This window comes from Stomoxys calcitrans, chromosome 4, assembly GCF_963082655.1.
Source record: "Stomoxys calcitrans chromosome 4, idStoCalc2.1, whole genome shotgun sequence".
Taxonomy (NCBI): Eukaryota; Metazoa; Arthropoda; class Insecta; order Diptera; family Muscidae; genus Stomoxys; species Stomoxys calcitrans.
In genome coordinates this window covers 77799973-77827515 of record NC_081555.1, presented here as the reverse complement: position 1 = coordinate 77827515, position 27543 = coordinate 77799973, and the positions used below count along the sequence as shown (strand labels likewise).

Sequence of the window (27543 nt, the reverse complement as noted above, 5' to 3'; positions counted from 1 at the left end):
GAGTTCTATGCGCGGTATCTCTTTTTAGGCAAACAAAGAATATTGAATAAGAACTGTAATGCTATTGGAGCTATATCAAGTTATAGTACGATTCGGAGCATAAATGAATAAACATTGTAGAAGTCATTGTGTAATATTTCAGTTCATTCGAATAAGAATTGTGCTTTGTAGGGGCTCAAGAAGCAAAATCGGGAGATCGGTTTATATGTATCAAGCTATTGATCGATTCAAAACATATCAGACACGTATGTTGAAAGTCATGAGAGAAGCCGATGTACAAAATGTCTGCCAAATCGGATGAGAATTGCGCCTTCTAGAGGCTCAAGAAGTCATGACCCCATATCGGTTTATATGGCAGCTATATCAGATTATGTACCGATTTGCACCATACTAAGCACAGTTATTGGAAGTCATAACAAAACACCTCATGCAAAATTTCAACCAAATCGGTTGAGAATTGCGCGCTCGAAAGGCTCAAGAAATCAAGATCCAAGATCGGTTTATATGACAGCTATACCAGATTATGGACCGATTTAAACCATACTTAGCACAGTTGTTGGAAGTGATACCAAAACACCATGTGCAGAATTTCGGTCAAATTGGACTGGAATTGCGCCCTCTAGAGGCTCAAGAAGTAAAGACCCAAGATCGGTTTATTTGGCAACTATATCAAAACATGGACCGATTTGGCCCATTTACAATACCAACCGAGCCAAAAAGTATTTGTGCAAAATTTCAAGCGGCTAGATTTACTCCTTCGAAAGTTAGCGTGCTTTCGACAGACAGACGGATGGTCGGACGGACCGATGGACGGGCGAACGGACAGACATGGCTAGATCGACTTAAAATGACATGACGATCAAGAATATGTATACTTTATGGGGTCTCAGACGCATATTTCGAGGTGTTACAAACAGAATGACGAAATTAGTATATCCCCATCCTCTGGTGGAGGGTATAAAAAGTGATCGATTCCCTATTGGGAGTACTAAACAGAGCAAATAATGACCTTTCTAAAGTTTAGCAGAAATGCGAGAGAAAAAATTTTAACGATTTAGAAAACATTAAAAGTTCTGCAAATACTGACACTTTTCTATTCACAAAGTCAACTTTTTTTTCAAAATTTTTTATTGCAAATTAATAATGTAATTTGAATTTGAATCACACAATTTTTGTTTTTCAATATCCGCCTCACCAAAACCATGTTTGCCTAACTAATGTTGTTCGAAACACTAACTTCTCTCGAAACCACCATTAAGAGTGCATTGCGTCCGCAAATGGAAATTAGGAATTGGAGGAAAGGATGTAGTATTTATTGACAGTTGTCTTAAATCTCTGGATGTCATAGTGGGTGGGAAAAACATTAGCCGGAAGTCTATTCCACATACGAACGGTTCGGGCAAAATAAGACTTCGCTTTATAATGCATTGTCCGGTCCGCTGGCCATTCAATTACAAACGTGTGTAAGTTCCCGGTATGTCTGGTATTTCTGACAAACATCCTGATATCAGGAATAAGACGATGAATATCAGACGAACACACACCATGAAAGTACCGATAGAACAGCGTCAAACTACCAACATTGCGATAATGTTCAAGGAAGGCAACAGAATTGGATACCCTATTGTCCCCAATCGACACCATCGCTCTCCTCTGTACACGGTGCAGTAGCTCCAGGGATGATTTTAAATCTCCAGCCCATACATGTGATTTGTACTCCATTTTCGGCCTTATGAAAGCGGTACAGGGGTTAAGAAGATCGGAAGGAGTGAAGTAATTCTAATACCGTTTATGGAAGCCTAAGCGCATGAATGCTTCTTTCGATACTTTAAATACATTTTTAGCCCAACGGATACCACCTTGTATTTTCATGGCCAGAACATCAAGAGCTTCTGATGACTCATCATCTATACCTTTGATATGACTCATCATCTATATATTTGACATATATGATCGTAATGGGTCATCGAATCGTTTTTGTGACAACAAACAGCATTCAATCTTCCGAGCATAAAAATTTACTCGATTAATTCGACCCCACTGAGAAATGGCCAGCAAATCCCGGCAGCGTGTATCGTCCAAAACCCGCCTTTGTACCCAATCTCTCGAAGACTCGGCCTATGGTCGATCAGATCAGAAAATACATTCTGCTGGGTAAACATATTACCACTAAGCAAACAAATCTAAAATATATGAGCAGGTAATGGATTTTGTAAAATAGGGTCTTTGTTTCTATTTCGAATAGAAAAGCGAAACAAAACTCAAAAACCCGTTGGTATAAGCTGGACAAAAATCCAATAATAAAATGAAATAATTTTGTGACCTAACAAAGGAAGCGCAGGAACAGCACGTCGAAAAATATGTAGCTGCAATATACTCATATTTAAAGGTTATAGTAGGCAACCGAAAATTTTGTGGATAACAAGTTTTGGCTTTGTGTGTGTGGTTATGCTTATGTTAACCTGATATAGCTGCCATATAAACCGATCTGGGATCTTGACTTCTTGACCCCTAGAAGTCGCAATTATTATTACCGATATGCCTGAAATTTTGTACGACGGATCCTCTCATGACCATCAACAAACGTGTTTATTATGGTCTGAATCGGTCTATAGCCCGATACAGATCCCATATAAATCGTTCTCTCTATTTTACTTCGTGAGCCCCAATGGGCGCAATTCTTATACGAATTGGCTGAAATTTTACACAGGTCTCCAACATATAATTTAATTGTGGTCCGAACCGGACCATATCTTGATATCGTTTTAATAGCAGAGCAACTCTTTTCTTATATCCTTTTTTGCCTAAGAAGAGATGCCGGGAAAAGAACTCGACAAATGCGATCCATGGTGGAGGGTATATAAGATTCGGCCCGGCCGAACTTAGCACGCTTTTACTTGTTTACTTTAAACTCCTTGACGTACGAACTGATTCAATTTTATAGCGGCTAAGATGGGTTTGATTTGATAAATTTTGTAAATATCACTGACTTACCTCTTATTTCCCTAGATATGCCAATGAAAACCGACAACGTAAATGTACCTAAAAAAAGAAACGAAAAAATTTATATTAAATTTTGTAAATTGGTTTCCCATAAGAGGTGTTATTTTGGTATTTAAAGAAAAAAATTGTTGAGATAAATGATCATATGTTTATTTCACAATAAAGAGGAAGGTATGCCGTTAACAGATAAGGATGTTACTGAAAGGAAGTAAGAAGGAGGTCAGTATAGCTTTCGGTGTCATAACAAGAGGCCACCGTAGCGCAGAGGTTAGCTTGTCCGCCTATGACGCTGAACGCCTGGGTTCGAATCCTGGGGAGACCATCAGAAAAAATTTTCAGCGGTGGCTTTCCCCTCCTAATGCTGGCAACATTTGTGAGGTAATATGACATGTAAAACTTCTCTCCAAAGAGGTGTCGCACTGCGCCACGCCGTTCGTACTCGGCTATAAAAAGGAGGTCCCTTATCATTGAGCTTAAACTTGAATCGGACTGCACTCATTAATAGGTGAGATGTTTGCCCCTGTTCCTTAGTGGAATGTTCATGGGCAAAATTTGTTTTTTGTTTGTCATAACAAGACACATAAGTCTACGAGCTCACTTATGCAAAATCGGTTCGGCAAGTATTAGCATAGCGGGAAGATGATGAGAAGTTGGAGCATTTCCTATATCATTGCCCGGCTTTGACGGCTAACAGACACCGGTACTTAGGTGGAGGCACAATATCAGACATGAACCAACTTAGGGGGGTGGAGTGGAAATAAATAAATTAAATTTTGTATGTAGCGCAGAATTCCTGACTTAGATTTTCTTTTTTCGAGGTCCGATCCGCAACCTCTTTTCAAATTGACTGCCCTTTGTCATCGATAGCTTCACGAATTATATCCTTAAGATCTTGATCGACGCGAATGTTAAAGGAAGAAGTCTCAAGGTGTTAAATTACAAGATTTCGGTGAACAATTGTGAGCATCTCTTCCAGAGATAACATGGCCCAGATACATTTCCCGTAAAAGAGCAAGAGCGTTGCTTGTGTGGCACGTAGCGTCGGGACTTTTATTTTGCATAACTTCCTCTACAAAACCCAAAAAGAATCTCGAAAATATCCCTATTCTATCCGATTTTATGCGACCAACAATTTAAAAGCCAATTTTTCGGAAAAGTCTAATTTTCTAAATATTTTTGTTTGTCAATATGCCCAATTTTTCTTCCCAACCTAGTTTTCAAGCTCAAATGTGAAGAAGCAATAGATTTATCAAATGAAAGTACCAAACTACAAATCTTAAATATCTTTGACCCATTGCAGGAACTAATCAAATTTCAATAACTTGAAAAATTTCTTCTTTTTTTCCTAGGCTGGCTTTAAATTGTAATCCAATTTTCTAAGAAAGAATTGCAATGGCCTTGACACAATCCAAGAGCACTGAAACTTGATAGGAAAACGAACGAATTTGTTTAACCTCTTATTTTTTCCATTCTCTTTTCAGTTTCTTTTTGTTCGACTTCCGTTTTTCAAACGATGTGTAGCACTCTTACCAAGTTTCGTTTTTATTTCCCTCCTTTTGTATATCCTGGTATCGATGAAAGGATAACAAGTTTATTTGTTTATGGCTGTTTAAATATGTTTGCGTTTTTCATCTATTTTCTTTTCTTAACTCATGTATGCTGCTTCACTTATTGGACAAACAACATTGCAGGCATGTTATTCTCCAGAAAATTTAAAGAGTTGGTTAACTTTTAAGGCCAGTTACATATAGAAGTGCACTTCGCACTATGACTCCTGTATAGTTCTTGCAAATTATTTTGTATATAATATCTTAACCAGAGAATAATTATTTCGTTTTACGATTGCCAAAATATAGATGTTATGGTTTACCTATACTTACCTTAATCACAGAAAAAATCGCAAAAAATATTACACAAAGCTAAGAAGCTAAGAAAGCTTCATATTGATTAAGTTCGCCACCATTGTAAGGTGCTAAGATCGGTCGAGCCGAATCTTATTTACCCTCCACCATGAATCGAATTTGTCGAGTTCTTTGCCCGGCATCTCTTTTTAGGCAAATAAATGAAAATGGATATGAATTGCTTTGCCATTATAGCTATATGAAGTTATGGTCTGATTCGGACCATAACTGAACTGAAAGTTGGATACCATAGTAGAAGTCATTGTAGAAAATTTCAGCCAATTCGGATAAGAATTTTTATTATAACTCCATTACCAAATCCATAGATATTCAAATATGGGCTGGATTAGATCACATTAAATTCAGCTGCCGAGAACTCTTATACAAGTCGCAGTTTCAGTGAAATTGGGAAATAAAAACCATTTTTATGGCATTAACCACTAAATTGGAAGAGCGGTCTATGTGGAAGCTATATCTTAATATGGGCCGATCTGGATCATATTTTGGACGGATACTACGAGGCTTTACATAATTCATTGTTACAAATGTCGGCAAAATCGAGTAATAAATGTGGCTTTTATGGGCTTTCGATCCTAAACCGGTCGATCGGTCTATATGGCAGGTATATCTTAACATAGTCCGATATGGACTATATTCAGGCACGATGATGAGAGACTTAAGGCAACTCACCGTTTAAAATTTCAGCGAAATTGTTTAAAAAATGCGCTTGTTTTGTGCCTAATAACCCATATCGGCTGATCGTGCTCTATGATAGCTATATATAAATATAGTCTGATATGGTTCAAATTCAGGTTGTATGTCGGGCTCCCAGTACATCTCACTGTATCAAATTTCATCGAAATCAGACAAAAACAAGTAAAAGTTCGGCCGGACCGAATCTTATATACCCTGCACCATGGATTGCTTTTGTCGAGCTTTTTTCCCGGCATCTCTTCTTAGGCAAAAAAAAAGGATAAAAGAAAAGATTTGCTCTGCTATTAGAGCGATATCAAGATATGGTCCCGTATGGACCACAATTAAATTATATGCTGGAGACCTGTGAAAAATGTCAGCCAATTCGAATAAGAATTGCGCCCTTTGGGGGCTCAAGAAGTAAAATAGAGAGGTCGATTTATATGGGAGCTGTATCGGGCTATACACCGATTCAGACCATATAAAACACGTATGTTGATGGTCATGAGAGGAACCGTCGTACAAAATTTCAGCCAAATCGGATAAAAATTGCGTCCTCTAGTGGCTCAAGTAGTCAAGATCCCAGATCGGTTTATATGGCAGCTATATCAGGTTAAGAACCGATTTGAACCATATTTGGCACATTTATTGGAAGTCATGGCGAAACACGTCGTTTCAATTTCAGCCAAATCGGATAGGAATTGCACCCTCTAGAAGCTCAAGAAAGTCAAGTCCCAAGATCGGTTTATATGACAGCTATATCAGGTTATGAACCGATTTAAACCATACTTGGCACAATTGTTGGATATAATAACAAAATACTTCGTCCAAAATTTCATTCAAGTCGGATACGAGTAGCGCCATGTAGAGGCTCAAGAAATCAAGAGCCAAGATCGGTTGATATGACAGCTTTATCAAAACATGGACCGACGTAGTCCATTTACAATACCAACCGACCTACACTAATAAGAAGTATTTGTGCAAAATTTCAAGCGGCTAGCTTTACTCCTTCGAAAGTTAGCGTGCTTTCGACAGATGGACGGGCGGACATAGCTAGAACGACTTAAAATGACATGACGATCAAGAATATATATACTTTATGGGTTCTCAGACTTTTATTTCGAGGTGTTACAAACAGAATGATGAAATTAGTATACCCCCATCCTATGGTGGAGGGTATAAAAAGGAGCTTTAAACAAACAGGACGCCTTTTGGATTCAACTGAGTATTGAACAGTAGGTGAAGTTTTGCAACGCCATCCACCAGGGCACAACAGCATATAGCATTTTAGGTCTGACAACTGCAATATATACCCAGTGGATGAAACGCGGTTTAAATACCTAACTTTTGCCAATAGCTCTTTTGCAGGTGCATAGGGCAAGAATTGTCTTTCTTGCCCTTTTTAAAAATGTTGGACTTTCACTTGGACTTGGAAGTTCAATTTCCTGTCCAGCTAATGGAATATTCTTTCCTCCCTAGGAGAGATGTTCCACTGTAGGTAACTTGTATCTCCTGCTAAAAAGAACTACTTCTGTCTTAGACAGATTTACGCCTAGACCACTTTCGGTAGCCCAATCGTTTGCTGCACGTCGGGACAATAATATATAGTTAATGGCTGTATTCCAACATAGAGGAGACAGTACACCTCCTTGAGGTGTTCCTATAGCGTCAGTACAACACAAGGACATCGTTAAATCGCTTAGATTTTTACGACGACCATGAATTCTGGTAAAACTTTATACAAAATAGATTTAGTAGAAGGGCATTATTTTATGCTACATATCAAATTTCTGTCAAACCAGCAAAAATTAAAGCTTCTAGGAACTGAACAAATATGATCGAAAGACCGGTTTACATGGGAACTATATCATCTTATAGACTGATTTGGCCCAGTAATGCAAAATTTTAGCCAAATCGGACAAAAATTGCGGCTTGTAAGGACTCAAGAAGTCAAATCGATTTATGTGGGAGCTATATTAGGTAGTACATCGATTTGGACCGTACTTGGCACAGTTGTTGAAAGTCATAACAGAACACTACGTGCAAAATTTCAGCCAAATCGGACAAAAACTGCTGCTGCCAGGGGCTCAAGAAGTCTAATCGGAAGGTCGGTTTATATGGAAGCTATGTCAGGTTATAGATCGATTTAACCCGTATTTGGCAGAATTGTTGGAAGTTATAGCACAATACCACGTGCAAAATTTCAGTCAAATCCGACAAAAATTGTGGATTGAAAGGGCTCAAGAAGTTAAACTGGGAGATTGATTTATATGGGAGCTATATCAGGTTATAAACCGATTCGGACCGTACTTAGCACAGCTGTTGAAAGTCATAACAGAACACCGCATGTAAAATTTCTGCCAAATCGGCATATAGGGGCTCAAGGAGTCCAATCGGGAGATCGGTTTATATGGAAACTATATCAGGTTATAGACCGATTTGGACCATACTAAGCACAGGCGTTGGAAGTCATTATAAAATATTACATTTCAGCCAAATCGGGCAAAAAATGCGGCTTCCAGAGAGTCAAGAAGTCAAATCGGGAGATCGGTTTATATAGGTGCTATATATAAATCTGAGCCGGTATGGTCTATTTGCAATTTCCAATGACCTACATCAATATTAAGTATCTGTGAAAAATTTTAAGCGGCTAGCTTTACGCGTTTAACCGCTATCATGATTTCGACAGACGGTCGGACGGACATGGCTAGATCGACTCAAACCATCGAGACGATCAAGAATATATATACTTTACTAATATTTCGAGGTATTACAAGCGGAATGACTGGATTAGTATACTCCCATCCTATGGTGGAGGGTATAAAAATGTCATAGTATACATTTTCCTTTAACTAACATGGACTTTTTAGCAATTAAAATCTTATTTGTTTTTTAATGAAATTGCACAACAACGAATAAAGATCAAACTATAGAAATTAAAACAAAAAGTTTATAGAAATAGTTATCAAGTGCAGCACATACCTGGTATGATGGGAACATAATAAGGGTACGCATCGAAAAGGAGTGGTGTGACAGAATTGACACTACAAAAACTCAAGGTGAAACTTTTTGTCCATAAAACAAGGTCAATAAATTAGATTAGTTTTTGCTTGTTGTTTGCTGACCATAGTATATTAAAAAAAATTCTGAGTTTTCATTATTCGGGATTGTGTGTGCTCGTAGCAAGGTTGAACTTTTAATTTCTACAATTATGCACAACCAAAAAAAGGAAAACCACAGAAAAGATTAAATTTGTAAAATTATAGCGATTAGGAATATAATTAAACTGATCGGTAGGCGAACCGTATATGGTCCAGATTTGACCATATTTGGATATGGCTGGCTTATCGCCTGATTTAATAGGGCCGTAACCCCATAAAAATGTCGTTTCATGTTTCGCGACTTTGCTGAAATGTTTAATATTGGATTTTATTAGATCCCGATTCAATTTCAGGGTCATAAAGGTGATAGTCAAGATCGGACTGCATTCATTGGTATGAGAAAAGTATCCCCTCTTCCTTAATGGAATGCTCCTGGAAATTTAGTTCGTGGGTTGTCAAGATCGGACCATATTTGGATATGGCTGCATATAGACCGATCTCCGCATTTGAGATCATTTACTCATAAAAGACTCAGTTACTTATCGATCAGCTATTATAATAAAAGCCTCTTGGGTTCCCAATTATTGACGAAATTGTATTAGAGGTATACATATTGTGGTGGGTATCCAAAGTTCGACACGGCCGTGGTTATTGTGCCATGGGGTTATACAAATCTAGGCATTTCGTTTGTAACACATCGTAATATTGATTTGAGACGTTGATCGTCTTAACATTCTGAGCCGATCTAGCCATGTCCGTCCGCCCCTATGTGTGTCATTCTGTCAAAATCACGATAGCGTTCGAACGAATGAATATGTCACCTTGAACTTTGCACACATACTTCTTTTTGATGTAGGTCGTTGGGGATTGTAAATTGGCCATATCGGTTTAGATTTGGATATTGCTCCCATATAAACCGATCAGACCTTTTGAGCCGCTAGAACAAGCATTTGTTACCCGATTTCGCTGAATTTTGCACGAAGTGGTTTTTATATATTTTGACTTTCAAAAACTTTGCTTAGGTCGATGTAAATCGGTTTTTAACCGGTATAGCTCCCATATAAATAACCTCTGGATTTGACATCTGTAGCCCCTGGAAGCCGCAACATTCGTCCCATTTGGCTGAAATTTCTTACAGAATATTTTGTGTACGGTTGAATTCGGACTATACACAGATATAGCTACATATAAACCCATAAACCATATAAACCGATCTCCCAATTTGAGGTACTATGCCATGTAAAACTTCTCTCCAAAGATGTGTCGCACTGTGGCACGCCATTCGGACTCGGCTTTAAAAAGGAGGCCCCTTATCATTGAACTTTAATTTGAATCGGACTGCATTCATTGATATGTGAGACGTTGGCCCCTGTTCCTTAGTGAAATGTTCATGGGCAAAATTTGCAATTTGCATTGGGTGCCAAGTCGAGGCTGTACAGCGGTTGACCCACCAATTCGACGTTTTGGTCGGTTGCAAAGGCGCTGGTTCGAGCCGATGTGTAAAGGCTCGCATTGTCATGGTGATTTTATTCACCATGACTATGCGTCGTCTCCTCTAGTTCTTGTTATACCCTCCACCATAAGATGGGGGGTATACTAATTTCGTCATTCTGTTTGTAACTACTCGAAATATTCGTCTGAGACCCCATAAAGTATATATATTCTTGATCGTCGTGACATTTTATGTCGATCTAGCCATGTCCATCCGTCTGTCCGTCCGTCCGTCCGTCTGTCTGTCGAAAGCACGCTAACTTTCGAAGGAGTAAAGCTAGCCGCTTGAAATTTTGCACAAATACTTCTTATTAGTGTAGGTCGGCCGATCTTGGGTCTTGACTTCTTGAGCCTCTAGAGCGCGCAATTCTTATCCGATTGAAATGAAATTTTGCACGACGTGTTTTTTTATTATATCCAACAACTGTGCCAAGTATGGTTTAAATCCGTTCATAACCTGATATAGCTGCCATGTAAACCGATCTTGGGTCTTGACTTCTTGAGCCTCTAGAGGGCGCAATACTTATCCGATTGGAATGGAATTTCGCACGACGTGTTTTGTTATGATACCCAACAACTGTGACAAGTATGGTTTAAATCGGTCCATAACCTAATATAGCTGCCATATAAACCGATCTTGGGTCTTGACTTCTTGAGCCTCTAGAGGGCACAATTCTTATCCGATTTCAATGAATTTTTGCACGAAGTATTTCGTTATGATATCCAAGAACTTTGCCAAGTATGGTTGAAATCGGTCCATAACCTGATATAGCTGTCATATAAACAGATCTGGGGATTTGACTTCCTGAGCTTCTAGAGGGCGTAATTCCTATCCGATTTGGCTGAAATTTTGCATGACGTATTTTATTTTTACTTTCGACAACTGTGTCAAATAAGGTTCAAATCGGTTCATAACCTGATATAGCTGCCATATAAACCGATTTGGGATCTTGACTTCTTGACCCCTAGGGGTCGCAATTATTATCCGATATGCCTGAAATTTTGTACTATGGATCCTCTCGTGACCATCAACAAACGTGTTTATTATGGTCTGAATCGGTCTATAGCCCGATACAGATCCCATATAAATCTTTCTCTCAATTTTACTTCGTGAGCCCCAATGGGCGCAATTCTTATACGAATTGGCTGAAATTTTACACAGGTCTCCAAAATATAATTTAATTGTGGTCCGAACCGGACCATATCTTGATATCGTTTTAATAGCAGATCAACTCTTTTCTTATATCCTTTTTTGCCTAAGAAGAGATGCCGGGAAAAGAAGTCGACAAATGCGATCCATGGTGGAGGGTATATAAGATTCGGCCCCTTGTTTTTTTTAATTTATTTCAAGACTTCTGGCAAACGAATTGTGATGTACAATTCTTTGAACATCCTCGATTGCTGTTTTGTTTCGGGCTCACACGCATCGATCCATGATTCGCTAATTTTCGCACCAACGCATGGCAACAATGTTTTCTGATAAAACGGCCGTTTTTGATTCACTTAATTCTTGAGCAAGCGTCGTCCACGACTGAATTCACTAAACTAGTTTTCCTTAATGCTATAGGATAGTGCTTCATCGCCATACAAAGAAAGTTTTGAAAAATGGTAGCAGATGGTCCTACCTGAAAACATTATCAGTACTATTATGCTAGAAAATGTCAAAATTTCTAATGGAAATGTCAGATTGCACCTTCCAAAATTTAGTAATGCCTAGGGCAGAATCTTATATAGCAGCCCTCGTATGAATGAATATTCTTACAAAGAGATAAATATCAACATTTTTCCCCGATTTTTTTTTTATTAAAATAAACAAGTAAAAAAGCTTAAAGTTCGGCCGGGTCGAACTTTGGATACCCACCACCTCGGGTATATATGTAAACCACCTTTCGTCAAAATCCGGTGAAAAATGCATACCTTATGCCCATAGCAGCTATATCGAAAAATGTTCCGATTTGGACCAAATACTAATAAGTACAAATCATTGTTCAATAGTGTATAACAAAATATTGGTCTTTTTAGTAGCTATATCTAAAAATAAAGCGACCTGAACTACATACGACACGGATGTCGAACTATGTCAAATTTCAATGAAATCGGATATAAATGCGCCTTTTATGGCCCCAAAACCTTAAATCAAGAGATCGGTGTATATGGCAGCTATATCCAAATCTGGACCGATCTGAGCCAAGTTGAAGAAATATGTCGAAGGGCCTAACTTAACTCACTATCCCAAATTTCGGCGACATCGGGTAATAATTTCGCCTTTTATGGCCTCAAAACCTTAAATCGAGAGATCGGTCTATATGGCAGCTATATCTAAATCAAGACCGATTTTTGCCATATTGCAGGAGTATGTCGAGGGGTTTAACCTAACCCATTGCCCCAAATTTTAGCGATATCGGATAATAAATGCGTCTTTTATCGGCCCAAAACCTTAAATCGAGAGATCGGTTTATATGGCAGCTATATTCAAATCTAAACCGATCTAAACCAAATTGAAGAAGGATGTCGAAGGGCCTAACACAACTCACTGTCCCAAATTTCGGCGCAATCGGACAACATATGCGCCATTTATGGGACCAAAACTTTAAATTGAGAAATCGGTCTATATGGCAGCTATATCCAAATCTGGGCCAAATTGAAGAAAGATGTCGAAGGGCCTAAGACAACTCACTGTCCCAAACTTCAGCAAAATTGGATAATAAATGTGGCTTTTATGGGCCTTAGACCCTTAATCGGAGGATCGGTCTATATGGCAGCTATATCCAAAACTGGAACGATCGGGGCTAAATTTAAGAAGTATTTTGAGGGGTCTAACACAACTGACTGTCTTAAATTTCAGCAAAATCGGACAGTAAATGTGGCTTTTATGGGCCTAGGACCATAAATGGGGGCTATATCAAGATATAGTCCGATATAGCCCATCTTAGAACTTAACCTGCTTATGGATAAAATAAAAAAAGAGGCTATGCAAAGTTTCAGCTCAATATCTCGATTTTTAAAGACTGCAGCGTGATTTCAACAGACAGACGGACGGACATGGCTAGATCGTCTTAGATTTTTACGCTGATCAAGAATATTTGTACGGAATGACAAAATTAATATACTTCCATCCTTCGGTGGTGGGTATAAAAAAGTGCTCCACATACACTTCCATACAGGTACAAAAGTATTAAAAGGACATTATCGTCTTTCTTACGGTTGTAAAATTTCTTTGGCCCACTCGAATTCTATTCCATTAAAATTTGACTTTGGCTATGCGAGAAATCGTAATTTTGTCCTGAACAAAAATTAAAAACTTTTTAAAACACCAAAAAATCATTTTTCAAGTTGTTTGTCTGTAAGGGCGAAGATCATTAAATTTTACAATTCTTGTTTGTTTCTCTTTCGAGACGAGCTCAATGATCGCAGGTGTCAATGGAAAAGGAAATTCAAAGAAAGCAACACACACCAACCACTATGGGACGCGTTTCGTCTTTGGTTAGAAAACTTTTCAACAATATCAGGTGTGATGGCTTAATTTGCATCTCCGATCATTGAGCTTGTCTCGAAAGGTAAACAAACAAGAATTGTAAATTGAATAATCTTCGCCCTAATAGGCAAAAAATGAATAATTCGGCAGAGCCCGACCAAGATTCGAACCTGGGCACACGGAGCAACAGTGAGAGCCATTGCCGTTGTCTTAGCGTTCGAAGCCATCAACACAACTTCCAATAGATGCACAAAATCATGTGTAGTGCGGAAGAAGTGTAATTTGTCACAGAAAGGATGTTTGTCATTACACAAAAATAAATGCATTGGGAAAAGTACAGCTAATAGACAGGGTTGTCGAGTGTGGTTAATTTGGTTATTAATACGATTCAATTACAAAATACCAACGCACGGCCTTGAAGCCATCACACATAATATATTTGAAAAGTCTTCTAACCAAAGACAAAACGCGTCCCAAAGTGGTTGGTGTGTGTTGCTATCTTTGGCTTTACTTTTCCATTTGCATCTCCGATCATTGAGCTCGTCTCGAAAGAGAAAAACACAAGAATACCATAAAATGTTTATTTTCAATACCAATATATGTGTATGTTGATCTAATTTTTTTTGCTTCCTAATCGACACCGACACAAATCTACGCTGACATAAATCTGCACCGACATAAATCGACACCTATTGATTATTTTACACACAAGGGTATACTAATTTCATCATTATGTTTGTAACACCTCGATATACGCGTCTGAGACCCCATCGAGTACGTATATTCTTGATCGTCATGTCATTTTAAGTCGATCTAACCATGACCGCCTGTCTGTCCGTCCGTCCGTCTGTCTGTCTAAAGCACGCTAACTTGCAAAGGAGTAAAGCTAGGCGCTTGAAATTTCGCACAAATAGCTTTTATTAGTGTAGGTCAGTTGGGATTGTAAATAGACAAATCGGTCCATGTTTTGATATAGCTGCCATATAAACCGATCTTGGGTCTTGACTTCTTGAACCTCTAGAGAGCGCAATTCTCGTCCGATTTGACTGAAACTTTGCACGTGGTGTTTTGGTATCACTTCTAACAACTGTATTATGTATGATTCAAATGGGTTCATAATCTGGTATAGCTGTCCTATAAACCGATCTTGGATGTTAACTTCTTGAGACAATAGAGCACGCAATTCCCCTCCGATTTGGCTGAAATTTTGCATGAGGTGTTTTGTTGTGCTAAGTTTGGCGCAAATCGGTACATAACCTGGTATAGCTGCCATATAAACCGATCTGGGATCTTGACTACTTGTGCCTCTAGAGGGCGCAATTGTCATCCGATTTAGCAGAAATTTTTCACAACTCACGACGTTCAACATACGTATCTAATATGGTCTGAATCAATTAATAGCTTGGTACAGCTCCCATATAAACCTATCTCCCGATTTTGCTTCTTGTTTTCTATATCTACAGTTTTGCATCCTAAAAACTCCACCATCAATGTCATGCATCATTTATCAACTGCCACTTAATGTTAGTCGAATCTTTCACGGAAATGGTTGTTTATAACGGAGTTCATAGCTCTTCAGAAAGGTTGCACTTACTAAGGATATTCTTCAAACATCAGTGATGCCACATCTCAATAGCCAAGTCAATGTCCTGTTTGTTGTCGTATGCAACTAAAATGCAGGTTCTGGCAATTAAACAGATACACCATCAGAGCTTTGTTTGTTTTTCTCTTAGCCTTTGGATTTATTTGGTTGGTACCAATATTTGCTTTTTTCTGGTTTGCCGCCGAAAACCATGTTCGGTTAAAATAACAAAATTTTCTGGTATACTTTGCTAAAGCATATATATATAAAAAACTTGTTGATTACAAGTTTTTAATATGTATGTGTATTTAAATTGAAAAAGTTGTTTGGATACAGAATGATTTTTAATTTTAGCTTACTCGGCTTCGCCGGTTTTATATGAAGGCTACAGATGAGCTTACCACAGAACACCGGTTGGCAAACTATTTTAATTAATGTCAAGAGCAGCAGCATTATACCTCTAACAATCGTAGAAATGCTGAATAGTTATTGCCTTAAACATCGGATATGTAAAAGTGCAGTTTTCAGCATTGTTTGGTTCTCTGGTGCGCTGATGCCAGAATGTTTGACTGGCTATGGCATGCATATGAATATATTGCATGCAAGTTTGGTTAGATAAAGCGAGTTGGAAGGGTTTTGATAGGTATGGGATCATCGCTCTAACAAATTTCGAGCGAGAGCAAAAAATCACTTTGATTGCCTGCGGAAATATTTGCTTGATAGTCCTTACAATCATGCTCATGTTCATATCCCTCGAAAAAGTTACTTAGCTGCTATTTAAGGTCACTTTAATTTAACCATCGCAATGGACAACATTTGATTTTGGCATAATAAAGCAAAGTTTTGACATCCATTTTAAGTTGCCCAATGAGACATACCACCATTAGTTACTATCCATTGTGCCCTGTAAAATAAGAACACTCACATTAAGACGGGTGATGGAATGAAAACTATTATCGTTGGTAATGTTTTGTGTCAGTGGTGCACAAAAAAAAAAACTGAGAACTACAGCAAAAGCTAAACAAAAGAGAAATTTACATGCATGAGTCCATACCCTACACACGAACACTGACATGTGTACTTACGTGTCCTTGTAACAATTTAGAATTCTAACTACATATATGGCAGAAAAAAAATTTTATGAAGTAAATGAATGACAACTTATGGTGTTTTTGTTGTCTGCTCTACCCAGTTACGAAATTCATCACCGTCATCATCGTCATAAACGAAGTATAATGCAAAAAGGGTAAAAGTTCGCCTGCAGCGTTGACAGACTGGTGGCATGTGGATATGAAAGAACTCATGACAACTGCGGAGGAGACATAAGTCGTCATTATACAAAGCGAAGTCATAAACCGTAATCCATGAAATATGTACATACAAAAAAAAAAACGTAAATACGAGTTTTACATGATGCGAATTTGTGGGCCCATTTGTGTTCGAATATGTGTTAATATCCTTGCAAGGATATTGAAGTTGGGTCGTGTGAGTGATATCTGTTCTCAATTGTGGTGTTCAATGGTTTCACAGACTCATGCACATTAAATGCCAATCACGATGACGATTGGGTGGCTCGTGTGGCATTTTCTTTGGCAAGGGGAATAAAAACTATGCGACATGCAATTAAGAAATATGTAATATTTAAACCAAATAAAAGTTCCGATTACACCTAAGTGCTACTGTTTCCACCTTCTGTTAATTATGATTTTACAACAAAAACAAGTTATAGTCCGATTCGGACCATAAATGAATTGAATTCTAAATATTGTAGAATTCATTGTGTAATATTTCAGTCCATTCGGAAAAGAATTGCGCCTTATAGGTGCTCAAGAAGCAAAATCGGAAGATCGGTTTATATGGGAGCTTTATCAAGCTATACATCAATTCAGATGATATTGGACACGTATATTGAAGTTCATGAGAGAAGCAGTTGCAGCCAAATCGAGTGAGAATTGCGCCCTCTAGAGGCTCCACAAGTCAAGATCCAAGATCGGTTTATATGGCAGCTATACCAGGTTATGAACCGATTTGAACCATACTTAGCACAGTTGTTCTAAGTGATATTAAAACACCACGTTACAGCCAAATCGGATAAGAATTGCGCCCTCTAATGCTGAAGAAGTCAAGACCCAAGATCGTTTTATATGGCAGCTATATCAGGTTATGAACCGATTTGAACCATACTTAGCACTGTTGTTGGAAACACAAAACTTTACGTGCAAAATTTCAGTCAAATCGGACGAGAATTGCGCCCTTTAGAGGCTCAAGAAGTCAAGACCCAAGATCGTTTTATATGGCAGCTATATCAAAATATGGACCGATTTGGCCCATTTACAATCCCAACCAACCTACACTTATAGAAAGTATTTGTGGAAAATTTCAAGCGCCTAGCCTTTCTCCTTCGAAAGTTTACGTGGTTGCTACAGACAGACGGATGGACAGATGGACGGACATGGCTAGATCGACTTAAAATACAATTGCGATCAAGAATATGGGGTCTTAGACGCATATTGTTCCCCACCCAATGGTGGAGGGTATAATAATTTCAAAGTTAGTGCCATTTTAATAAAGTTAGACAAATTCTGTGACAGCAAGTCAAACAAATAAGGCAATAGCTGCAAAAAATTTGTAATTTGTCTTAATAAAACGTTTTATATTTGGAAGTAGAGTACGAATCGGATGTTTAAAAGTACACACAGAAAACATATTCGTTGCCTCAACCAATTATTTTCTTGCCAACCGAATGCTGTTGGTTCCACACACTACGAAGGTTCATAAACAGTTCTGTAGCGACAACCAATGATGAAATTGAGGTTATTGACCTATTATTGGTATCAAAAACAATACTGTATTAAACAACAGATTTTTGGCATATTTTTATACCCTCCACCATAAGATGGGGGGTATACTAATATCGTCATTCTGTTTGTAACTACTCGAAATATTCGTCTGAGACCCCATAAAGTATATATATTCTTGATCGTCGCGACATTTTATGTCGATCTAGCCATGTCCGTTCGTCTGTCCGTCCGTCCGTCCGTCCGTCTGTCTGTCGAAAGCACGCTAACTTCCGAAGGAGTAAAGCTAGCCGCTTGAAATTTTGCACAAATACTTCTTATTAGTGTAGGTCGGTTGGTATTGTAAATGGGCCATATCGGTCCATGTTTTGATATAGCTGCCATATAAACCGGTCTTGGGTTTTGACTTCTTGAGCCTCTAGAGTGCGCAATTCTTATTTGATTGGAATGAAATTTTGCACGACGTGTTTTGTTATGATATCCAACAACTGTGCCAAGTATGGTTCAAATCGGTCCATAACCTGATATAGCTGCCATATAAACCTATCTTGTGTCTAGACTTCTTGAGCCTCTAGAGTGCGCAATTCTTATCCGATTGGAATGAAATTTTGCACGACGTGTTTGGTTATGATATCCAACAACTGTACCAAGTATGGTTCAAATCGGTCCATAACCTGATATAGCTGCCATATAAACCGATCTTGGGTCTTGACTTCTTGAGCCCCTAGAATGCGCAATTCTTATCCGATTCGAATGAAATTTTGCACGACGTGTTTTGTTATGATATCCAACAACTTTGCAAAGTATGGTTCAAATCGGTTCATAACCTTATATAGCTGCCATATAAACCGATCTTGAGTCTTGACTTCTTGAGCCTCTAGAGTGCGCAATTCTTATCCGATTGGAATGAAATTTTGCACGACGTGTTTTGTTATGATATCCAACAACTGTGCCAAGTATGGTTTAAATCGGTTAATAACCTGATATAGCTGCCATATAAACCGATCTGGGATCTTGACTTCTTCAGCCTCTAGAGGTCGTAATTATTATCCGATTTGCCTGAAATTATGCACTACGGATCCTCTCATGAACATCAACATAGGTGTTTATTAAGATCTGAATCGGTCTATAGCCCGATACAGCTCCCATATAAATCGATCTCTCTATTTTACTTCTTGAGCCCCCAAAGGGCGCAATTCTTATTCGAATTGGCTGACATTTTACACAGGTCTCCAACATGTAATAGTATAATAATAGCAGAGCAAATCTTTTCTTATATCCTTTTTTGCCTAAGAAGAGATGCCGGGAGAAGAACTCGGCAAATGCGATCCATGGTGGAGGGTATATAAGATTCGGCCCGGCCGAACTTAGCACGCTTTTACTTGTTTATTTATGTTTCTTTATTTGGAGAATCCCAATATGTAAATATGCAAAAAGATGATTGCTTTTCAACAATAAACAGTAAAATGTTCAGCTAGGAACTGCAAATTAATTTCACGTGTTGTGGAACTATTGCAAAACAAGTATGTTATATACACTCCACCATGGATCGCATTTGTCGAGTTCTTTTCTCGGTGTCTATTTTTAGGCAAACAAAGAAAATGAAATGATAAAGAACAGAATTACTATGTTAGTGGAGCTGTATCAAGTTATGGTCCGAATCAGACCATAATGGAATAAATGTTGGAGACCACAAAAGAAGTCGTTGTATAAAATTTCAGCCAAATCGAATAAGCATGTCGCTCTTAAGGGGTTCAAAAAGTAAAATACTTGGCATAGTTGTTGGAAATCATTACAAAACACCTCATGTCAAATTTCAACCAAATCGGATAAGAATTGCGTCCTTTAGTGGCTCAAGAAGTCAACATTCAAGATCGGTTTATATGGCAGCTATAAGCAAAACAAATTTATTTTTTATGCAAATCATTTAGAGCTTTCAATAGTATCGTAATTTGGTTAACTATAGAACTAAGAAAATGACTTATCTTTGCTTCTGACGATTAAAAATTATCTACCATTATCATCAACTTATACCTATAATCAAGTTCCAACCAATAATCTCTCTGGGTGTATGGCTAGATATCTGAGTGACGCCCCACTCTCAAGCAAACCGCCAAAGGGACACATTGGCCGACCGACTCAAATTTAAAGTTTTTAGAAGCACAGTGCGAATCTTATACATAAAATTCAATTTGTGTTTGTTTGTTACGTATAGACTCAAAAGCGGCTGAACCGATTACCTTGAAATTTTCACAGATTGTGTAGTTTGGTCTGGAAGGAAACATAGGCTATATAACTTTTTGATTTCGGGAGGGGGGCAGACCCTCCCCCTTACCCTAAATGTACTACCCAAAAATAAAAGTGGACCGATCGGGATAATATGGGATTCAAATGAATGGTATTCAAGAATTTAGAATACGAATCTCATAATAAAAGTAGGGTCCAAGTACCTGGGGGGCAGCCCCTGCCCCCAAACCCCTTAAAATAGGTTTATTTGACGGTCATGACAATATGGGACTCAAATGAAAGGTATTCGGGAGTAGATTGCGAATATGACATTAAAATTAGCGTTCAAGTCTAGGGGCGCCTTTCCTTCCGAAGATACGTCAAATGGGTTAATTGACTCATTATGACAGTATGGAACTCAAATGAAAGGTATTTGAGAGTACAAAACGAACGAAACGAAAGCACCTACTAAACTGAACTTCATTTCCGTTGGGAATAAAGGACGAAATTGATATCTATTTTGAGTGCAAAGTGGCGGTGATCGCCCCAGGCCCAAAACACCCTGCATACGGTTCATATTAACCGGCCATGGCAATATGCGGCTCAAATTTGGAAGTGCATCACGAAATTCGAACACGTTCAGCGTCATAGGCTATAATGGCACGAATTCAATATCCGCATTCAGAGCGAAGTGTGCACTCCCTAAAAAATATTAGAGAGTTAAAGAAGGCGGAGCGGAGCGGGCCCGGTTCGGCTAGTATATATATATAGTTATTTGGGTATAGCTTAAAATCAGATTTGAATATGCATTAAAAGCATTTGGTCATTTGTTAACCGATTCTGCCGAAATTTGGCAGGAAGTGTTTTTTCGTGACATTACTGGAGAATTTCATAGAAAATAATGCCTACCCAAATCTGATTTTAAGCTATACCCAAATCTTAACCGATTTTTATACCCTCCACCATAGGATGGGGGGTATACTAATTTCGTCATTCTGTTTGTAACTACTCGAAATGTTCGTCTGAGACCCCATAAAGTATATATATTCTTGATCGTCGCGACATTTTATGTCGATCTAGCGCTCTCCGTCCGTCTGTCCGTCCGTCCGTCCGTCTGTCTGTCGAAAGCACGTTAACTTCCGAAGGAGTAAAGCTAGCCGCTTGAAATTTTGCACAATTACTTCTTATAAGTGTAGGTGGGTTGGTATTGTAAATGGGCCATATCGGTCTATGTTTTGATATAGCTACCATATAAACCGATCTTGGGTCTTGACTTCTTGAGCCTCTAGAAGGCGCAATTCTCATCCGAGGAATGAAATTTTGCACGACGTGTTTTGTTATGACATCCAACCATTGTGCCTAGTATGGTTCAAATCGGTCCATAGCCTGATATAGCTGCCATATAAACCGATCTTGGGTCTTGACTTCTTGAGCCTCTAGAGGGCGCAATTCTTATCCGATTTTATTTTGCACGTAGTATTCTGGTATCACTTCCAACAACTACGCTAAGTCTGGGTAAAATCGGTCCATATTTTGATATAGCTGCCAAATAACCGATCTGGAGTCTTGAATTCTTAAACCTCTAGAGGGCGCAATTCTCATCCGATTTGGCTGAAATTTTGCATGAGATGGTTTGTTATGACTTCCAATAACTGTGCTAAGTATGGCGTAAATCGATATAGAACCTGATATAGCTGCCATATAAACCTATCAGAGATCTTGACTTCTTGAATCTCTAGAGGGCGCAATTCTCATCCGATTTGGCTGAAATTTTGTACAACGGCTTCCCTCATGACCTTCAACATACGTGTCTAGTATGGTCTGACTTCCAATAACTGTGCTAAGTATGGCGTAAATCGATATAGAACCTGATATAGCTGCCATATAAACCTATCAGAGATCTGGACTTCTTGAACCTCTAGAGGGCGCAATTCTCATCCGATTTGGCTGAAATTTTGTACAACGGCTTCCCTCATGACCTTCAACATACGTGTCTAGTATGGTCTGAATCGATCAATAGCTTGATACAGCTCCCATATAAACCTATCTCCCGATTTTGCTTCTAGAGCCCCTAGAAGGCGCAATTCTTATCCGAATGAACTGAAAGATTGCGCAATGACTTCTACAATGTTCAGCATTCATTTATAGTCCGATTCGGACTATAACTTAAAATAGCTCCAATAGCACAACAGCCCTTATTCAATATTCTATATTTGTCTAAAAAGAGATACCGCAAAAAGAGACTCCACAAATGCGATCAATGGTGGAGTGCATAAAAGATTCGGCCCGGCCGAAATTAGCACGCTCTTACTTGTTATACCCTCCACCATAAGATGGGGGGTATACTAATTTCGTCATTCTGATTGTAACTACTCGAAATATTCGTCTGAGACCCCATAAAGTATATATATTCTTGATGGTCGTGAAATTTTATGTCGATCTAGCCATGTCCGTCCGTCCGTCTGTCTGTCGAAAGCACACTAACTTCCGAAGGAGTAAAGCTAGCCGCTTCAAATTTTGCACAAATACTTCTTATTAGTGTAGGTCAGTTGGTATTGTAAATGGGCCATATCGGTCCATGTTTTGATATAGCTGCCATATAAACCGATCTTGGGTCTTGACTTCTTGAGCCTCTAGAGGGCGCAATTCTTATCCAATCTGAATGAATTTTGGCACGTAGTATTTTGTTATGATATCCAACAACTGTGCCAAATATGGTTCAAATCGGTTCATAACCTGATATAGCTGTCATATAAACAGATCTCAGGACTTGACTTCTTGAGCTTCTAGAGGGCGCAATTCCTATCCGATTTGGCTGAAATTTCGCAAGACGTTTTTTATTGTTACTTTCAACAACTATGTCAAATAAAGTACAAGTCGGTTCATAACCTGATTTAGCTGCCATATAAACCGATCTGGGATCTTGACTTCTTGAGCCTCTAGAGGTCTCAATTATTATCCGATTTGCCTGAAATTTTGTACGACGTATTCTCTCATGACCATTAACATACGTGTTTATTATGGTCTGAATCGGTCTATAGCCCGATACAGCTCCCATATAAATCGATCTCTCTATTTTACTTACTTCTTGAGCGCAATTCTTATTCGAATTGGCTGACATTTTACACAGGTCTCCAATATAAATATAATTTAATTGTGGTCCAAACCGGACCATATCTTAATATCGCTCTAATAGCAGAGCAAATCTTTTTTTATATCCTTTTTTTGCCTAAGAAGAGATGCCGGGAAAAGAACTCGACACATGCGATCCATGGTGGAGGGTATATAAGATTCGGCCCGGCCGAACTTAGCACCCTTTTACTTGTTTTTGATTCTAATAGGCTTTTTCCCTAGGCCGAAAAACACGCCTGTACCAAATTTTAAGACGATTAGACGAAAATTGTGTCCTGTACTTTGTACATAAACTAACATGAAAGACGAACAGACAAACGGACAGACAGACGGACATAGCTAAATCGAATCAGAAAATGATTCTGAGTCGACCGGTATACTTACCAATGGGTCTATCTCTCTTTTTTCTGGTTGTTTCAATCACATGCACTAAGTTATAATACCCTGTACCACAGTGCTGGTAGGATATAACAAGTAAAAGCGTGCTAAGTTCGGCCCGGCTGAATCTTGGCAACCCACCACCATGGATTCTGCTAAACTGTGGGAGCTATACTGGTCATAGACCGAATTGCACCGTACTTGGCACAGTTTTGGAAGTCATAACAAAACAATACATGCAAAATTTCAGCAAATTCGGACAAAAATGACGGCTTCCGGGGGCTAAAGAAGTCAAACCGTGTGATCGGATTATTTGTGAGCCATATCAGGTTGTAGACCGATTTGGACATTATTTGACACAGTTGTTGGAAGTCACAACGGAACGCTACATGCAAAATTTCAACCAATACTTAATGGGTCCTTAGGCGACTATTACGAGGTGTTACAAACGAGATGACTAGATTAGTATACCCCATCCTATGGTGGTGTGTATAAAAATTTGCATTTACTTGACGAGAAACTTATATGCCCCATTGGTTGCTTAAAAAGAGGCCCCAAAAAGACGAAAACATGGCTAGAAATTTTGTTGTTTTTCTTCATATACCTGTTTAGAGCATATTTTCGCTCTGGGTTTGAGCTACAATTTCGTGGGGCCAAACTTCATAGCGCCATATAATCCATACGTATTGCTTTTTGATGTAAAATACCCATTATATAATGTTATTTAAAGCTCAATTGCGAATATTAATTCACCCGTTTCATTTTAAATCTTATGCGTGAATTTATTATACATGTATTATAGCCGTTGCATGCAAATTATTGTCGATTTGCCTTTGCTCTGGTAAACATGGAACGAGTAATTATTATGGCGTAAAACAGAGAATGACCATTTTTATGTGGCTGACTCTCAGAATGTACAAGTATACATATATGATGATAATTTGTCCACAAGAATGCAAGAATCATGAGAATCCGAGAGTCTCTCAGAATCCGAGAGTCTCTCAGAATCCGAGAGACAGTTATGCAAGCTTAATTATTTTAAGCGTACGAGTTTTCAGTGTTATTAACGAGTGTTCCTTGAGATGAAGAGCAAATAAATACGGTGATAATTTGTCATTGAGGAAAAATAAAAGCAGTATCACAGAAGGTGGGCATAGGATTCTCGGAAAAGAAGTTGGCGATACATACAGTGAAGCAATTTAATAAATGTATACGTCTTGTGCTTTTTGTACCCAACAGAGAATCTTAAAGTGAGATTCGGGAGGTACGTATGTATCTGTTGACATTTGAAAAAACTACATACATATGTATTTTCAAAATACAAATTTTATAGGAGAGCAAAAAACACACAAAGTTGAATACAATACTTTTTGTGTATAAATTTCAGCCTATGTGGAGGGCAAATCAGATCTTTGAAGCTTTTTTACACTAGGTTTCAATGTTCCAGCACTAACCGTCTTAAAAAAATTAAAAATATATAATAACATTGATTTGTCAAATTTATTTTAAGCAAGAATAATGAAATAAGTAGAATGAAATATGTTGAATTTTTTTTTTTGTGAAATTATTTTTATTCAAGTATATCAAAATATGTTGTTTTGTCCATAGGATGGGGTTATACGAAATTCGACATTCTGTTTGTAACTCCTCGAAATATTCGTCTAAGACTCCATAAAGTATATATGTATATTCTTGATCGTCATGACATTCTTCGAATCTGCTTGAAATTTTGCACAAATACTTCTACCTACACTAAGGTCAGTTGGGATTGTAAATGGGCTAATGAGCCTCTAGAGGATGCAATTATTATCCAATTTGACTAAAATTTTGCAAGAGGTGTTTTGTTATGACTTTCAACAACTGTGCTAAGAATAGTTCAAATCGGTCCATTACCTGATATACCTTCCATGTTAACCGATCTGGGGTCTTGACTTCTTGAGCCACTAGAGGGCGCAATTACTACCCGATTTAGCTGAAATTTTGTACAACGGCTTCTCTCATGACCTTTAACATACCTGCCGAATATGGCATGAATCGGTTTATAGCCTAGTCCTGCTCCCCTATAAACCGATCTCCCTATTTTACTTTTTCAGCCCCTAAAGTGCGCAATTCTCACTTGATTTGGCTGAAATTTTACACAGTGACTTCTACTATGGTCTCCAATATTCAGTTCAATTATGGTCCAAAATGAACCATAACTTGATATTGTTCCAATAACATAGCACTTCTTTTATCCTTTGTTTGTCTAAAAAGGGATACCGTGGCAAGAGCTCGACAAATGCGATCCATGGTGGAGGGTATATAAGATTCGGCCCGCTTTAACTTGTTTCTTTTATAACGGGCAACTTATTTTATTTAGTGTTTGTCTCTACTTCGATACGAGCTCAATAATCGGAGATTTTCTTTGCATTTGGAAAAGGAAAGCCAGAGATCGCAACACACACCAACCACTAGTCTTTGGTTAGAAGACTTTCCAATCATATTGGGTGTGATGGCTTCAAGAGTCGGACGTTGATATGTTGTATTTGAATCATATTAATTGCGAAAACACCTCTACGATACAATTACAACATTAACCCCGCTCGACAACGCTGTCTATTAACTGTACCTTTTCCTAATGCATGTTTTTGTGTAGTGACAGATTTTTTGTCTGCAACAAGTACACTACTTCCATGGTAGCACATGATTTAGTGCATCTGTTGTTGGCTTCGAACGCTAGACAACGACAACGACTCTCGCTGTTGCTCCGAGTGCCCAGGTTTGTAATGTACCGGACCAAAAATGGAAGGAAGATGTAGGGTCTATCAAATTTCAACATCCAAGAATAAAGAGAGAAGTAGGACTGCGGGAGCCTTTTTTTCTGCTAGCAACAGTCGGGTGGGGGGTTCGGGTCCTTTCCTCTCAGAATCACTTTCCCATTACAATAAATATTATTTTAGACTCCCTTTTTATTTATGCGACAAACAAAACTACGACGGGCCTATTATGATTAGAGACAAAAAAAAAATTAAAGTATCGGCCCCACTCTAATCATATTTGAATTCAAAAGGGTAAACAAAATGGTACTCTTATATCTGTTTATCTATGGTATTTTTTCCCGGGTGTACTTGGAAAAAAATCAGCCTCAAAACCCTCACCATCCATTGTTCTGCGGGCTTAAAATTCTGTAGCAGAACCCCTAACATTATCACTCACTTTTTATGGGCTCATCTCTTCAAAAGGAAACATGTATCTTTCAATTCAGCACATTATAATTGATATTTATTAAATTTATAGAAATAAAAATAAAGACCTAACATCTAATAGAATGAAGTAATTCTGTTAGTTTTTTTTTTTTTTTTTCTTTATCTTTTTAACAAATTAAACTGATGCTCATCGAACAATTGAAAAGTATTAACTTTGAACATTACTTAATAATAAAAAAAAATGTTTGTTTAAAAATTCAAATTTAACATCCCAGAAGGGGTTAAAAAGACATATGTATCTACTTTAAGAATAATTTGAATAGCAATGGATCAATGAAAATATTTGGGCATTCTAATGCAATGGAGAGACCACAAGGGAGCTAAAGTGTAGGAGGAAAAACAACATTTGCAATTCTCATTGGAGTCATTGTAAGAAAACAACAAATTCATTGGTCACTTGTGCTCTCCCCAAAAAAAAAATTAGAATCCACAAAGTAAGCTATCATACAGAGAGCAAATAAAAAGAGCATCAAAGCAAGTATGAATGAAAGCACATACGTGTACGTATATACTTACAA

At 38.2% G+C, this 27543-nt stretch overlaps 1 protein-coding gene across 1 annotated transcript in view; it reads right to left on the bottom strand.

The window, feature by feature from the left end:
- LOC106086554 (teneurin-a) overlaps positions 1-27543 on the bottom strand; it is a 1121402-nt gene that overhangs the window by 913829 nt on the left and 180030 nt on the right. Inside the window, exon 2 of the mRNA XM_059366919.1 lies at positions 2995-3042. The gene's annotated coding sequence lies outside the window, so the exon portion shown is untranslated. The remainder of the gene's footprint in view (positions 1-2994; positions 3043-27543) is intronic.